Source organism: Rhinopithecus roxellana, chromosome 3 (genome assembly GCF_007565055.1).
Source record: "Rhinopithecus roxellana isolate Shanxi Qingling chromosome 3, ASM756505v1, whole genome shotgun sequence".
Taxonomy (NCBI): domain Eukaryota; kingdom Metazoa; phylum Chordata; class Mammalia; order Primates; family Cercopithecidae; genus Rhinopithecus; species Rhinopithecus roxellana.
In genome coordinates, this window is record NC_044551.1 from 131,983,493 (window position 1) to 131,999,902 (window position 16,410).

General features: G+C 36.4%; 1 protein-coding gene across 8 annotated transcripts in view; it reads left to right on the forward strand.

Moving 5' to 3' along the window:
- FAM172A (family with sequence similarity 172 member A) overlaps window positions 1-16,410 on the forward strand; it is a 528,836-nt gene that overhangs the window by 300,408 nt on the left and 212,018 nt on the right. The window lies entirely within an intron of this gene.

The window sequence follows — 16,410 nt, forward strand, 5'->3', positions numbered from 1 at the left end:
GAAGTCCCGGGGGTTTGGGGGATGGTGGTGATGAGTTTGCATATGGTCACTTTATCTCTCTTTTTTCATCTGAAGCTGATGCCAACTGTTTCTGATATCCTCATTTCAAAAACTCTCCTGTCAGGATGTGCAAAGACATTTGACAAGCACATGGAATGGTAGATGGGAAAATAACTACTTCTCAAGCAGCCTTATTTTAGCATGTACATGCCACTCTCCTTCAATCCCAGAGATACCTGGAATCCTATCCCTATGCTTTGGAGGATTCTGCAGTGTAAATGGAGTTGATTCTCAGCTTTCCCACTGCCAGCTTGAGATTGGACTTTGTCAGATGTGCTAAATTAGTTACCACCCTTCTATCTGCTCTCTTTCTTCCAAAATGTTGTCATTTTTTTCCTTCCTTGTTCTCCTAGTCCTTGCTGATTTTTGTCTACATTAAAAAAGTCTTTTACTATAGTTTTAGGTGGTTTGCGGAGATAACCCAGTTAGATACAGATCTTTAATCTTCCATCCAGTGCTGGAACTGAGATCATAAGTATTTAGAGAAAGGATCAACAAACTTTTTCTTAAACTACTTTCGTAGGCCAGACTGATTCTGTCTCAATTGCTCAGCTCTACTGTTGCGAGGTGAAAGCAGTCATAGATGGTACATAAACAAGTGTACATGACTGTGTTCCAGTAAAATGTTATTTACAAAACAGGCAGGCAGCTTGCAGCTCATTGTTTTCTAACCCGTTACTTCCATCACCCCCAAAAAGTTTTCTCTTGTGCTCCTTTGCAGCCAGTCTCTTCCTCCCATTTCCTGACCTTGCTGACTACTGACCTGCATTCTAACACTATAGTTTTGGCTTTTCTAGAATTTCCTAACAACTGAAACACATTGCATGTAGTCTTTTGTGTCTAGCTTCTTTCTCTTAGCTGAATTTTTTGTTTTAGATTAATAAATGACAGAAAATTAATAATAGATTTTAAGCTAGGTTCAGTGTCTCTCTTATATGATGGCAGAAGCTATTGAAGGAAAAGGACACACTGAACTTTCAGAAAACAGACTCCTTCATTTCACAGGGAAGGTCTTTTCTCATGTGAACCTGCACATGATACTGATAGCTACATAAGCAACACTCGTGTCCCTTTGTCTTAATGGCCCCTCGTTTGTTTTGTTCATTACTATAAAGAATAGCAATACTCGTTACGCCTGCATGGAGAGAAGAATATTAAATGTGTTTTAACAGGGTTATATAAAGTGATTAAGATTACAAATATGAACTCAGACTACCTAGGTTTGAATTCGGCTCTGCTAAATAATAACAGTTTTCTTGAGTAAGTTTCCTAATCATTCTTTACCTGTACATCGGATTATGGGGATAATAATGGTACCTAATTCATAGGATTAAATGACATAAATAATCGTCCTTCAGTATCCATAGGGAACTGGTTTCAGGACAGCCCCCCTCTTCACCCTTCAGATACCAAAATCCACGCATGCTCAAGTCCCTAGCATAAAATGGCATAGTATTTGCATGTAGCCTCTACACATCCTCCCATAGACTTTGAATCATCTCTAGATTACTTTACTACCTAATATATTGTAAATGCTGTGTAAATAGTTGTTAATACTGTATTATTTAAGGAATGATAACAAGAAAATAACATGTTTCCAAAAATGGACATGTTGGGCATATATACTACCATTCTTTCTTTTTCTCAAATATTTTTGGTCATTGGTTGGTTGAATCCACTAATGCAGAACCCACAGATAAGGAGAGTCAACTGTTTTAAGACCAGTGCATGCCACAGTATGTGCTGTAGAGGCATTTTTAGTTAACATTATTATGGTTGCATTGTAGATTACCCTAAAAGAAAAGACCTAAATTTTATTAAAGTGAATAGGATCGTCAGTGTTTACTTTGATGAAAATTCCCAGGAGCACAGTGGAGCCCAGTTTTGGAATCTAAGAATCCTACCAGTTCTGTCAGCCTCCTATTCTAGGTCACACCTGTTTTGTGGCAATATGACCCAGTCACCAAAGTATTTGTCACCCTGTCTGTAAAGAATGGGCCATAATTATTTGTTTAGTCTTTTCTTTTGCTATAATATTAACTTATTTTTACTGACCACTTCTTTAACTGGGTTTAAATTTTATATTCAAATAGATAAAAAGACAAGTTTTTATGTCAGCCCAATATCACAGCCATTTGTTAACATTTTAATACATATGGTTTAAAAGGATACTTAGTATAGCATAGAAGTTCAAACACTAGAACCACACAGACTGGCTTGCAATTACACTGGTTTTATGACCTTGAGCTTAATTAATCTCTGTAAATTGCTATATTCAGAGTATCTGCATCATAAAATCTAATGTAAAGACCAAATGAGAGAAAGCATGTAGCCAGTTCAATTGTCTAGTGTCCAAGACAAGAGATGGCGATAGTGTTGCCTTAGGGTAGTAAGAATAGAAGTAGAGATAAGCTTATGAATTCTAGAAATATTTCAAAGGATGAGTTAAATTGGATACATACGGGTGATAGAAGAAGAGGAAGTTGTCAAGGGTGACTTCCAGATTTTTGGCTTGAAAAAAACAAATGGGTGGAGATACCACTTAACAAGTTGGGAAAGAATAGATATTGTGGTGTTGGGAATCCAATTCAGAGTTTACTTTTGGACATGGTAAATGTGAAATATCTGCTCAATTCAAATATTTTAATATGGTTTTGAATACTTATACTTTGTCAGTTATATTCACTACAAATGTCTCCTGTGCATAACCATTTATAATTTTATTAATGTAGCCATATTGACCATTAACATAGCCTTGAATCTGTCTTCAAGATTGAGTGCTGTCAGAAATCATGAAATTCTTTGAAACTAGTGAGAACAAAGATACAACATACCTGAATTTCTGGGACACCGCTAAGGCGGTGTTAAGAGGGAATTTTATAGCACTAAATACCCACATCAAAAAGTTAAAAATAAGCTCAAGCCTGTAATCCCAGCACTTTGGGAGGCCGAGACGGGCAGATCACGAGGTCAGGAGATCGAGACCATCCTGGCTAATACGGTGAAACCCTGTCTCTACTTAAAAATACAAAAAACTAGCCGGGCGACGAGGCGGGCGCCTGTAGTCCCAGCTACTCGGGAGTCTGAGGCAGGAGAACGGCGTAAACCCGGGAGGCGGAGCTTGCAGTGAGCTGAGATCCGGCCACTGCACTCCAGCCTGGGTGGCAGAGCAAGACTCCGTCTCAAAAAAAAAAAAAAAAAAAAAAAAAATCTCAACCTAACTTCGAGGAACTAGAGAAGCAGGAACAAATCAATCTCAAAGAAGACAAGAAATAACCAAAATAGAGCTGAACTGAAGGAAATTGAGACATGAAAAACCATACAAATGATCAATGAATCATAGAATTGGCTTTGTAAAAAAATTAATAACATAGACTGCCACTTAGCCTGATAAAGAAAATAAGAGAGAAGATCCAAATCAATGTAATCAGAAATGACAGAGGGGACATTACCCCCAACCCCATAATAATACAAAACACTATCAGAGACTACTGTGGACACCTGTATGCACACAAACTAGCAAACCTGGAAGAAATGGATAAATTCCTGGACATATACAACCTCCCAAGACTGAACCAGGAAGAAATTGAATCCCTGAACAGACCAATAATGAGTTACAAAATTGAAACAGTAGTAAAAAGCTTATCAACCAAAAAAAAAAAAAAAAAGCCCAGGACCAGATTGAGAAAGGACTTCACCCTAACCCATTCTATGAGGCCAGCATCATCCTGATACTGAAACCTGGCAAAGACACAACAAAAAGAAAAATTCAGGCCAATATCCTTAATGAACATAGATGCAAAAATCCTCAGCTAGCAAAGCAAATCCAGCAGCACATCAAAAAGCTAATCCACCACAATCAAGTAGGCATCATCCCTAGAACATAAGATTGGTTCGACATATGCAAATCAATGAATGTGATTAATCAAATAAAACTAAAGACAAAAACCACATGCTTATCTTAATAGATGCAGAAAAGGCTTTCAATAAAAGTCAACATTTTTAATGTTAAAAACCGTCAATAAACTAGGCATTGAAGGAACATACTTCAAAATAATTGGAGCCATCTATGGCAGACCCACAGCCAACATAATACTGAATGGGCAAAAGCTGGAAGCATTCCCCTTGAAAACTGAAACGTTACAGGGATACTCTCTCTTACCACTCCTATTCAGCATAGTATTGGAAGTCCTGGCTAGAGTAATCAGGCAAGAGAAGGAAATAAAAGGCACCCAAATATGAAGAGAGGAATTCACACTATCCTTGTGTGCAGATGACATGATTCTATACTTAGACCACCACATAGTTTCTGCCCAAAAGCTCCTCGATCTGTTAAACAATTTCAGCAAAGTTTCAATGTACAAACACAAGTAACATTCCTATACACCAAACAACAGTCAAGCTGAGAGGCAAATCGGGAATACAGTCATATTCACAGTTGCTACAAAAACAGAATAAAATATCTAAGAATACGACTAACCAGGGAAGTAAAAGGTCTCCATAATGAGAATTACAAAACACTGCTCAAATAAATCAAAGATGACTCAAACAAATGGAAAAACATTGCATGCTCATGGATAGGAAGAATCAATGTCATTAAAATGGCCATACTGCCCAAAGCAATTTACAGATTCAATGCTATTTCTAATGACCAATGACATTCGTCACAGAATTAGAAAAACCTTTTTTTTGTTTGAGACAGAGTCTCGCACTGTCGCAGAAAAAACTATTTTTAAAAATTCACATGGAACCAAAACAGGGCCTGAATAGCCAAGGCATTCCTAAGCAAAAAGAACAGAGGTGTAGGTATCACATTACCACTTCAAACTCTACTGCAAGGCTACAGTAACCAAAACAGCATGGTATTGATACAAAACAGATACATATACCAATGGAACAGAGTAGAGAGCCCAGAAATAATGCCACACACCTACAGCTGTCTGATCTAACACAAAGCCTACGGAAACAAGCAATGGAGAAAGGAGTACCTATTCAATAAATGGTGCTGGGATAACTAGATAGCCATATACAGAAGATTGAAATTGGACAGACATCATATACACAGATCAATTTAAGATGGATTAAAGACTTAAATGTAAAACTTAAAACTCTAAAAACCCTGCAGGAAAACCTAGGATATACCATCCTGGACATAGGACGTGGCAAAGATTTCAAGGCAAAGACACCAAAAGCAATCACAATAAAAACAAAAATTGACAAGTGGGACCTAATCAAACTAAAGAGCTCTGCACAGCAAAAGAAACTATCAACAGAGTAAAGAGACAACCTATAGAATAGGAAAAATATTTGCTTACTATGCATCTGACAAAGGTTTAATATACAAAATCTGTAAGGAGCTTAAACAAATTTATAAGCAAAAAACAAACATCCCCATTAAAATGTGGGCAGAGTGCATGAACACTTTTCAAAAGAAGTCATACATGTGGCCAACAAGCATATGAAAAAATGCACAACATCAGTAATCATTAGAGAAATGAAAGTTGAAACCACTCTGAGATGCCATCTCACAGCAGCCAGAATGGCCATTATTAAAAAGTCAAAAAATAACAGATGCTGGTGAGATTGGGGAGAAAAGAGAACACTAATATACTGTTGGTGGGAGTGCAAATTAGTTCAGCCTTTGTGGAAAGCAGTGTGGCGATTTCTCAAAAAACTTAGAATTACCATTCGACCCAGCAGTCTAGTGGGATTTATTTTTATGGTGGAATGTGTTATATTCCTTTGGGTATATTGGATATATAAATCATTGTACCATAAAGACACATGTATTTGTTTGTTCATTGCAGCACTATTCACAGTAGCAAAGACATGGAATCAATCTAAATGCTCATCAGTGGTAGACTGTAGAAAGAAAATGTGGCACATATACACCGTGGAATACTACACAGCCATTGAAAAAGAATGAGATCATGTCCTTTGCAGCAACATAGATGGAGTTGGAGATCATTATCCGGAGCAAACTAATGCAGGAACAGAAAACCAAATACCATATGTTCTCACCTACAAGTGGGAGCTAAACAATGAGAACACATGGATAGAAAAAGGGCCTACTTGAGGGTGGTGGGGGGAAGAGGGAGAGGATTTTTAAACATACTTATTGGGTACTATACTTATTACCTAGGTGACTAAATAATCTGTACACCAAACTCCACAACACACAGTTTACCTATATAACAATCCTTTGCATTTGTCTCTAAACCTAAAATAAAAGTTAAAAGATAGCATTAGGAGATATACCTAATGTAAATGACGAGTTAATGGGTGCAGCACACCAACATGGCACATGTATACATATGTAACAAACCTCCACGTTGTGCACATGTACCCTAGAACTTAAAGCATAATGAAAAAATAAAAATAAATAAATATAAAATAGATAAAAAGATTGAATGCTTCCAATAATATCTTGACACCTAAAAGGTAGAAACAAATTGATAGTCTCAAGGTATCTCCAGCTTATAGACTTTTTTTTTTGTCTATTTTCATTATGTTTAAAGTTGAATCTTGTGAAATTGACATTTTTCAAGGTCAAAAATTTCTAATACTGGTACCTTATATGGTTCAATTTAATATTTTGAGACTGAATGATGTCCTTCAATTTTGAATATATTTTTAGTATATGCATGCTATACTGTTACTTTTATAAATCCAGTATACACCTAGTACTTTAATCATCATTAAATACAAATGCATACAATTTGTAAAAGAGCATACATTTAAAATATGCCAAAATGAAGAAAACATTTTAATTTAAATTATTTAATTGGATAAAATAAAATTACATCTCATGTGACAGTGTAAAATATGTTTTACATATAACTGTTCTTATAAATGTTTTGTTCTATATTAATGCACAATTTATACTTGGTTAATACACAGAAGAGTTAAATAACAGAATCATCTAAAAGTTTAAAGCTTAAAGCTAAAGCATAACATTTCCTTGTGTTTGTCTTTCTGGATTAGAGCCATATCTTCTGTGTTCCATTTTTTCTGGAAGGATACTCCACTGGCCAGTTGCTGAAAATAAGAATTTTCTTTCATCTTATCCTTGTGGATTGGATGGGTACAAGATGGTAACTTACATTTTTGCATCCTCCGTCCAGCAGACTAGAATATCTACCTTCCATTTGGATTTTATTGAGCCATACTTTTCCCAGTGGAAAGCCTTAACTTTTTAAAAGAAAGAATGTCGCTCTGTAAATTTTGTCATAAAACAGGTGTAGATTTTATATTAGTGTAATTTCTCCAGTTGATATCACCAATGTAAATAGCAAATCAGTGGCAATACTAAGGGCAGGTGGTAGACAGTGTGGAGTTTGTGTGTGTGTGTGTACATATATGCTTATATACATATTTATATGATGTGGACATAACTGAAATTAGTGACATAGGTATGTGGTGAAGTCACAAAGGTTAGATTTGATTATTAAAAGATATTTTGTTAATAGGTACGCTTACCAGTATAATCACAGATTTATATGAAGTAAAAAATCTTGAATTTTTGACTTTAAAATTGGACATTTAAATAACCTTTACATCCATTAAATTTTCAGTTTACTTTTTCCAAAATCAATTGTAAGTTTAAAGTGTATATTATAGGAGTACTCACTTTTTGTAACTTTGTAGCAACAGGTTAGCTGAAGAAAAATCTGTCAAACTTGGCAATGGTTCAGAAAATATGTGAACCTGTCACTGTAAGCAGTCTCAAAGGGGGAAATGCATTACAGGAGCTAATTAACCTTAGAAAATAATTACACAAATATGCAAATGTTGTTTAGATAATTCCATGTGCTATCAGCTCAGGTAGTCCATCATAAATGCAGACCTTGCAGTGCCTAGGTAGTAGAATCTGGCATAGTTGATAAGGCTTTGGTTACTGCATCACTTCTGTTTGGCATTTAAGGATTAATGATGGCAAGAGTACATTAGGAAATTTAACCTGTATTCTGAATGTAGCAGAGTTCTGGTGTAAATATCCTATACACTCTGCCACCAGCAAATGCTAATTAATGAATTTAGGTCTTTTCAAGCACTTTGTACGTTAGCATATTCTAAAGTCATCGAGTTTAAATCAAGTTGCTCAATACAACTCAAATGCACTCTAATGTGAAATTCATGGGGAAACCTGTAGAGTAGATTTAGTATGTTTGCATTTCTGTAATTCAAGCATATTAGAAAGCCTTTCCTATTGAAATCTGTTTAGTCTCAAAATACACTGCTGATAATGTATACCCTCTGGATTGTAGTCACAATATATAAATATATAATGATTGTAGACACAATGTGGACTGTGGGTTGGAATGACACAAATTTGCCTTGGAATAGCATCACCACATATATAAAATTGGGATTTTAGTATGTATTATTAGTAATGTAATATTCCAGAAATATATACACATATATTTAAAACTACTCTTAAGTTTATTAATTTCTATGTTTAACATTTGTAGAAGGCTGCAAATATTTGGCAGAATTTGTTAAATCCAAAAATGATGGGAATCTAGCTTTCTTAAATACTGTAAATAGTAAAAAGCCTTAATTTTGTGAAAGCCTTGGGAAGTAACACATATGAAAGTTGAGTTTTTTATAACTAAGGCTTATCTTCCTTCTATTTTGTTTTGTAAAGTAATATTTTGAATAAAACTATTTAATTGTATGTCACTAGTCTTTCAGAAATGGAGTTCATATAACATCATTAGCCTTTTTGAAACGACCCAGTGTCACTGTTGTGCTTGTCAGTTATTGTGCTTTGAATATGGCAGTGCCCTTAAGTTGCTCATAACAATACTTATGGTCTCGCACTAGGTGCTGCATGTGCTCTTTTAATTTTTCTGGTTTTCCCGTTTCTTCAGTTAGTAGCAAACTTTCAACTATCACTTATTACTCTTACTTCTTCTTACTCTTAAACCTATTTGAAACCTTTCTCATTTACTGGTTGGAAATGCTCAGTGGGTTCAGATGATATATTTGGTGTACACATGTTTTCATGTCAAATGGGAGCTAAACATTGTTTACTCATGGACGTGAAGATGGCAACAAAGACATTGGGGACTACCAAAGGTGGGAGAGAAGTAGGGGGCAAGGGTTAAAATACTAACTGTTGGATACTACGCTCATTGCCTGGATGATGGGATCATTCATATCTCAAACCTCAGCACTATACAATGTACTTATGTATCAAACTTGCACATTTACCTGCTGAATCTCAAATAAAAGTTTAAATTATTTTTTAAAAGATTTGAAGATGTAAAAACCCTGCTCAGATGCTAATTGACCCTAAGAAGACATCAGTAATTGCTAAGTGGTATTTCTGATTTTCCTGTTGTTTATTTGTTTAGTATAAAAAGCATGCACTTAGTAGAAATTCTGGCCATTCAGAGAAGTGTGAAGAAACTAAAAATAGAAGGCTAGCCATATTCCAACCATCAGTAGACAGCTCAACTGCTTTTAGTGTTTTATTTGATTTATTCTTTTGAAAAGTCTTTTTCAAGCTTTTTTATATGATAAAAATTATACTACATATCATATTAGATAAGCTGCATGTATTATAAACTCATAGAATAGCTACATAATATTTCATTCAACAGATAAACTATTATTTATATTTTCATTATTGGATACTGATGCTTTATCCAAAGTTTTGCTTTTATAAATGAGACATTGATGAATATCTTTGACCACCAATCTTTTGCCACATTCCAGATTATTAGAAGCTGGATTCCTGAAATGAAGCTTAAATACTCATTTGTTTTCATTTTTGAAATGTACTCCAAAATATTTTGTCCACAGTATCACTGCCAATAACACTAGCGTTGTTAATTATTTTTTGAATGCCTGTAGCATGCCTTGTATTTATAGTTTGAATTAAAAAGATAATCTGTTTTCAAGTTGGTTATATTCTAGAAGGAAGGAAAAGCGACTTGACATTAAACAAATTGAATAGAGAAGAACCAATGAAATGGTATAGGATTCAAATTAAGCTACCATGGCTGATGGTAGAGCTGGCAGGTAATCCTGAGCCAGCAATATTTTGCAGTTGTTTTAAAAAGGGCATGATAATAATACATGTAAATAGTTATAAATATGTTACATATTTTTCTTATAAGACATTTCTTATAAATAACTAGTTCCATTTCTGCATGAGATTCTGACTTTCAGTTGACTTTCTGGCTCTTCTCCTGGAAGCCTGATATAGTGGTGTGTTAGGTTGAGTTTCCCAGATAATAAATTTTGAAATGGAAGTTTACATGCAGGAAGATGATTGAGGAGTCCTCTTGGGATCAGCACTTGTAGGGAGGTGAAAAAAATAGAATTGGACAGGAGTTGAACTGCAGTGTAGTCACAACAAAGCCCTCAGCTAACCCCATGGTAGTCTCTGGATCTGAGATGACTTTTCAAAGATGTTCTGCCGTAGGCAAGTGACCAGGTGTAGGACTGTAACCTTAAGCAAGGTTGCTTTTTGGCTGAGGGCAATTTCTAGAGTGCCTCAGCTAAGGCCAGCACTCCCACAGCTAAAGAAATGAGTGCCTTATAACTGAAGGGATTCTGGGCAGCACATCATAGCATTCATTCTTAAGTGGATGGTCGCTAGACAATATTGCCTGTGGTAAAAAAAAAAAAAAAAAAAAAAAAAAAAAACCCTAATTTGTAAACTCCATCAGGATTAGTAGGAATTAAAACATGGTATACCATAGCTTTGATCTTCCCTAAGAATAGTGACTCAGAATTGAGTGTCTCTTATGGGATGGGATCCTGAAAGCCATACCTATGGAGTTATTGCAAAGGTATTGGCTTCTGTTGTGTATAGGATTTTTAAGCCAGGATAACTCCTGCATCTGCTCAAGGTGAGCCTGATTCCCTCACTCCAAAGTTAACACCCCATATTCCAAAGATAGTAAATCCTCAGAGGTTCTGGGGGTTGGCACAAGGACTGCTGCAAGGCTCCACTAAAAAGTAGTGTCTGGGCCGGGCGCGGTGGCTCAAGCCTGTAATCCCAGCACTTTGGGAGGCCGAGACGGGCGGATCACGAGGTCAGGAGATCGAGACCATCCTGGCTAACACGGTGAAACCCCGTCTCTACTAAAAATACAAAAAAACTAGCCGGGCGAAGTGGTGAGCGCCTGTAGTCCCAGCTACTCAGGAGGCTGAGGCAGGAGAATGGCGTAAACCCGGGAGGCGGAGCTTGCAGTGAGCTGAGATCCGGCCACTGCACTCCAGCCCCGGCGACAGAGTGAGACTCTGCCTCAAAAAAAAAAAAAAAAAAAAAAAAAAAAAAAAAAAAGTAGTGTCTGGTGGCTGCCCGGCTAGCAAGATTGATTCCCTTTCTGTATCTTTTTTAGTCAATGGATATCAAGTGTGGCCCAGAATAGTCTTATGAGTTTGATGGTTTAGTTGAGCCTATAAAAGACCCCCTTGTGGATATTGTAGACATTTTTCAGTTGGGTCTCACTTTTTAGAGTGTTTGGTTTAAAAGTCTAAAGCTAAAAACTGTAATTTCAGCTTGACCTTAGTCAAAGTGAAGATATTTAAATACTTGAAGCACATGGAAACTTGAAGTTTCTCTTTCCCACTGCTGACAGGCCATTAACAGATATTATCTCCATAAACTGTGGAGGAAAAGACTCAGCTATAGTACTATTCTCTGTAAGCAGTAGAAACAACTGTGGGTTCTTAGCTCCCTTTAGTCATAGATGGGCCTGGCTGGCACTTTCCCTCAAATCCTGTGACTCACAAAATTTTGCTCATTTTTCTTTTATGATGATTCATTCTATCCCTTTCTTTCCATTCACTCTGCTACCACCCTGAGGAGTATTATAGTCTTTATCATCTCACAAATGTGAATTACTGAACTACTCCTTGCCTTTAGGCTTTGTGTAATCTGGGCTGCATTGCCTGTCTTATCTCAGACTGAGTTGCATAACTGAGTTTTGTCTAGGGCTCTCAGACTATTAATGTGTAATCCAGATTTGCCTGGAGCATAAGGTCCCTGGAAATAGATAGTGAAAGGGAAAGCTAGAAAGATAGTTTTAGAAAAGATGTTGGCTAAAGAGTTCCAGTTACTTTGTAGGCAAAATCATTTCAGTAAATGACTTTTTTTTTTTGGCAGTGGAGTGGCTTGATCAGAGCAAGGCTTCAAAAAGATTGATCTGGCAACAGAGTAAAGGGAAAAACTAGAACAAGGTTCCCCATCCCCTGGGTCACAGATTGATACTGGTCCATGGCCTGTTAGGAACTGGGCTGAACAGGAGGGGTGAGCAGCAGGTGAGCAAGCCAAAGCTTCATCTGTGTTTACAGCTGTTCCCCATTGCTCACGTTACCACCTGAGCTCCACCTCCTATCCGATCAGTTGCAGTATTAGATTCTCATAAGAGCATGAACCCTATTGTGAACTGCGCATGTGAGGGATCTAGGTTGTGCGCTCCTTATGAGAATCCAATGCCTAATGATCTGTCACTGTCTCCCATCACCCCCAGAAAGGACCACCTAGTGGCAGGAAAACAAGCTCAGAGTTCCCACTGATTCTACATTATGGTTAGTTGTATAATTATTTCATTATATATTACAATAGAAATAAAGTGCACAATAAAGGTAATGCACCTGAATCATCCCAAAACCATCCTCACCACTCTGTCTGTGGAAAGCTGTCTTCCACAAAACTGGTCCCTGATGTCAAAAAGGTTGGGGACTGCTGGACTAGAAAAATTGAGACTAAAGTCTATTGTAAGAAAACCTAAACTTGTAAAGTCTATTGTAAGAAAACCAAACAGTGGTGGGAATGGAAAGAATGAGACAAATAGGATCCCAACAGTATACAGGAAGAATTGGTGACTGAGAAGACAGCAGGGAGAACCTCACTGAGGTCAGATAGTATGGATTTATAATGGCCCATGAACCTTGGTTTCAGGACAGTCCAACAGGAACAAAGGAGGTAATACTCACACACTACTGCTTCTGAAGTCTTTATGTGTTAATACCTCTAACTTATTAAAGACCAGGATCATGGCATACTTATCATTCTTCCACCTCCACTTTCAGCACAGAGCTTAATGGGGACAGAGTAATCTAATGTGTGTGTGTGTGTGTATAAATATATACACATACATATAAATATATACACACACACACATATAAATATATATATATATACACACACATATATGTAATCCTGTCCATATATGGAGTATTTAAGACCATCTCAAGTATTTAAGATGGTTAGTTATGCCAACCATTAATAGGTGGAAACTCTGGTAGCTCTCCTTCTATTTTGTTTTCATATTTCTTTCATTGCGAGCTATAACTAGGGTGATCAGGTGTTCAGGATTTTTCTGTATAGTCCCAATTTGGACCTGTTTTCCCACTACAATTGCTGATAATATCTTTCTTCTGCGAACAACACATTGTATGGTCACTCCTGATATGTCTACAGAAAATTACTAAATATGTATGGTTAGTTTAAATAATAACCATAAAGAATACACTTGTGTAACTATCAAAGCAGACAAGAAATGGAACGCTGGCAGCCACTAAAAGTCAATTTCTTAGTCACAACTTCATTCCCTTCCTTAAAGTTAACCACTTTCCTCATTTTTATGATAACCATTTTCTTACTTTTTAAACTAACAAAAGATAAATTATCAAAGCCTAAAATCCCTATAAGGTTTTCCTTCCAACTCTTCTGTGTGGGTAATTTCATATTTATGTTACTAAGAAATGATTTTGGAAGTATGTTTGTATTTTAATATATGACTACAAGGTTGTAGGTAATCAGCCTGAAGATAAATGTTGTGTTTTTGTTACTCATTTATTACACTAAGATTTAATGAACAAGAAGACATAGTTCTTGGCCTCAGGAATTTGATAATCTAACTAGTAATTACAGTACAACTCCTTCAGTGCAATAATAGGAAGCATGCACAAGATGATGTTAGAAGACATTATCCTAGTCCTTGGGAAAAATAGAGCCGACTTTCCAGAGGAAGTGATATCTCATTTCAGTACTGAAGACAAGTAGGGAGTATGCAGTAGAAGGTGGTATGGGAAGTGAAGGCAGAGCACGAAGATCACTATCTCAACAAATGCAATAATCCATAGCAAGAAAAATATGGCACAATTAGGTTACTTCAAGTTGCTCCCTACAACTAGAACACAGAGAATGTTCTGTGTGTCTTCTCAGGGGGAAAAGGGATGTCTTCGGGGTCAAGATATTTCATAGGCAGTGGTGAAAGGTATAGTTCAATAAACAATGCCATAAAGGGCCTTGAATGTCATACTGAGGAGTCTGAAATTTATAAAGGGCCTTGAATGTCATATTGAAGAGTTTGAGGGCTAGGCACAGTGGCTCATGCCTGTAATCCCAGCACTTTGGGAAGCTAGGGTGGGCAAATCACTTAAGGTCAGGAGTTCATGACTAGCCAAGCCAACGTGGTGAAACCCCATCTCTACTGAAAATACAAAAATTAGCCGGGCGCGATGGCATGCACCTACTGTAACCCCAGCTACATGGGAGGCTGAAGCAGGAGAATCACTTGAACCTGGGAGGCAGAGGTTGCAGTGAGCCAAGATCGCACCACCACACTCCTACGCAGGCAAGAGAGCAGGACTCCGTCTCAAAAAGTTTAAAAAAATAAAGGAATTTGAACTTAATTCTGAGGACAATGAGAAAATTGGAGGATTCTAAACAGAGAGTGAGTACCTTGGCAACATGATCACGTTTGCTTTCTTGACAGGTTATTCTCACTACAGAATCAGAGCATGTAAATGGTCAATCCTACAGGTCACTACTAGGCTAGGCTAGACATTGTTGAAGCTAGGCTAGAGATTGTTGCAGTCATCCACTTGTGAAATGGTGGTGGCTTGAGCTAACCCAGATGAAATGAGAGAAACGTAGATGGATTTGGGAGACAGTTGGTGGCAGGATCAATAGAATTTTAATGACTGATTATATGAGGAATTTGGGGCAGAGAGAAATAAAAGTTGATTCTCAGATTTCAGCTGGATATGGGGAGCTTAGACAATACAGATTTGGGGAGCTTAGACAATACTTACTAGAGTGTTGGATTGGTTCAGTTTGACATGTCTATGGTACATACAGAAGGAAATGACCATTAAGTAGTTGGCTTTGTGGCTCTAGAGAGAATTTAGGACAGAGCTAGACATAGGGCAAACTAGCTTCTAGATGGTAAGTGAAGCCATGCATGTGGGGACCTTAATAATTTATTATAAAATTTCTAAAAAGGAAAATGTGATTGTGTGCATTATCTAATATCCATGACATTCTTAGGAAATGAGTCTTTTAGTGTTCAAACTTCTAAGAAATATTTGTACAAAACATTTTCATGAGGGTTCAGTTCTTCACAGTTTGCTTTTTGATCAGTATTATTTCACTTTTTAATTTGTCTTTGTTTTTCACATTATCCAGGTTTTGGCTTTAACCACAATATGTCAGCCATAGAAATAAACAGCAAAATGAAGTTATTACATAACTTTTGCAACTTAAGCAACATACATTCATTTGGATTTAGCAAGTTAGGAAAAATGTAAAAGGCCTAGGTTTATATATTTAGGGTTTTTTCCCCAATTCCAGAATATAGAAAATGCTTTTAGGAAAAAAGTGTGTATATATATATACATATATGTGTGTGTGTGTGTGTGTGTGTGTGTGTATATATAATTTTCAATAAAAAATATTCATTTTTCCTTATTTTTAGCTTACAGAGATACTTAAAATCTTATAAATAAAATAATTTTTATATATATTAAATATTTTCATACCTACATATGAAAATGTAATTACATTTTTTAATATTGTTTTATCAAAAGATCAGTATAACTTTCTGCTACATAATTCTAATGTACTTACTAATTTTTGAAGGACCTTCAAAAAGTTCATGGAAAATGCTTATTATGAAAAAATCTATGCATGGATTTCATTTTTATTGCACCAAAATAAACTCTTACTAACTTGCTATAACATGCCTGAAGAGGATCTCATTCAAGGCCCTAAGAAATACAGGGCATCAGTTTGAAAAGAGCACCTGTCAGAGCAACATGAATTCTGCTAAAATTGAAGCAAGAACAAGCATCAAATTTATAGTGAAGCTTGGGTGGAAGAATGGTAAAATCATTGATGCTTTACAAAAAGTTTATGGGGACAGTCTCCCAAATAAATCAGTAGTTTACAAATGGCTAACTCATTTGAAGAAGGGACAGGACAATGTTGAAGATGAAGCTCATGGCAGCTGACCATCTGCATCAATTTAAGAGAAAAAATCTTGTTTGTGCCCTAATTGATGAGATCAGTGATTAACAACAGAAACAGTAGGTGACACA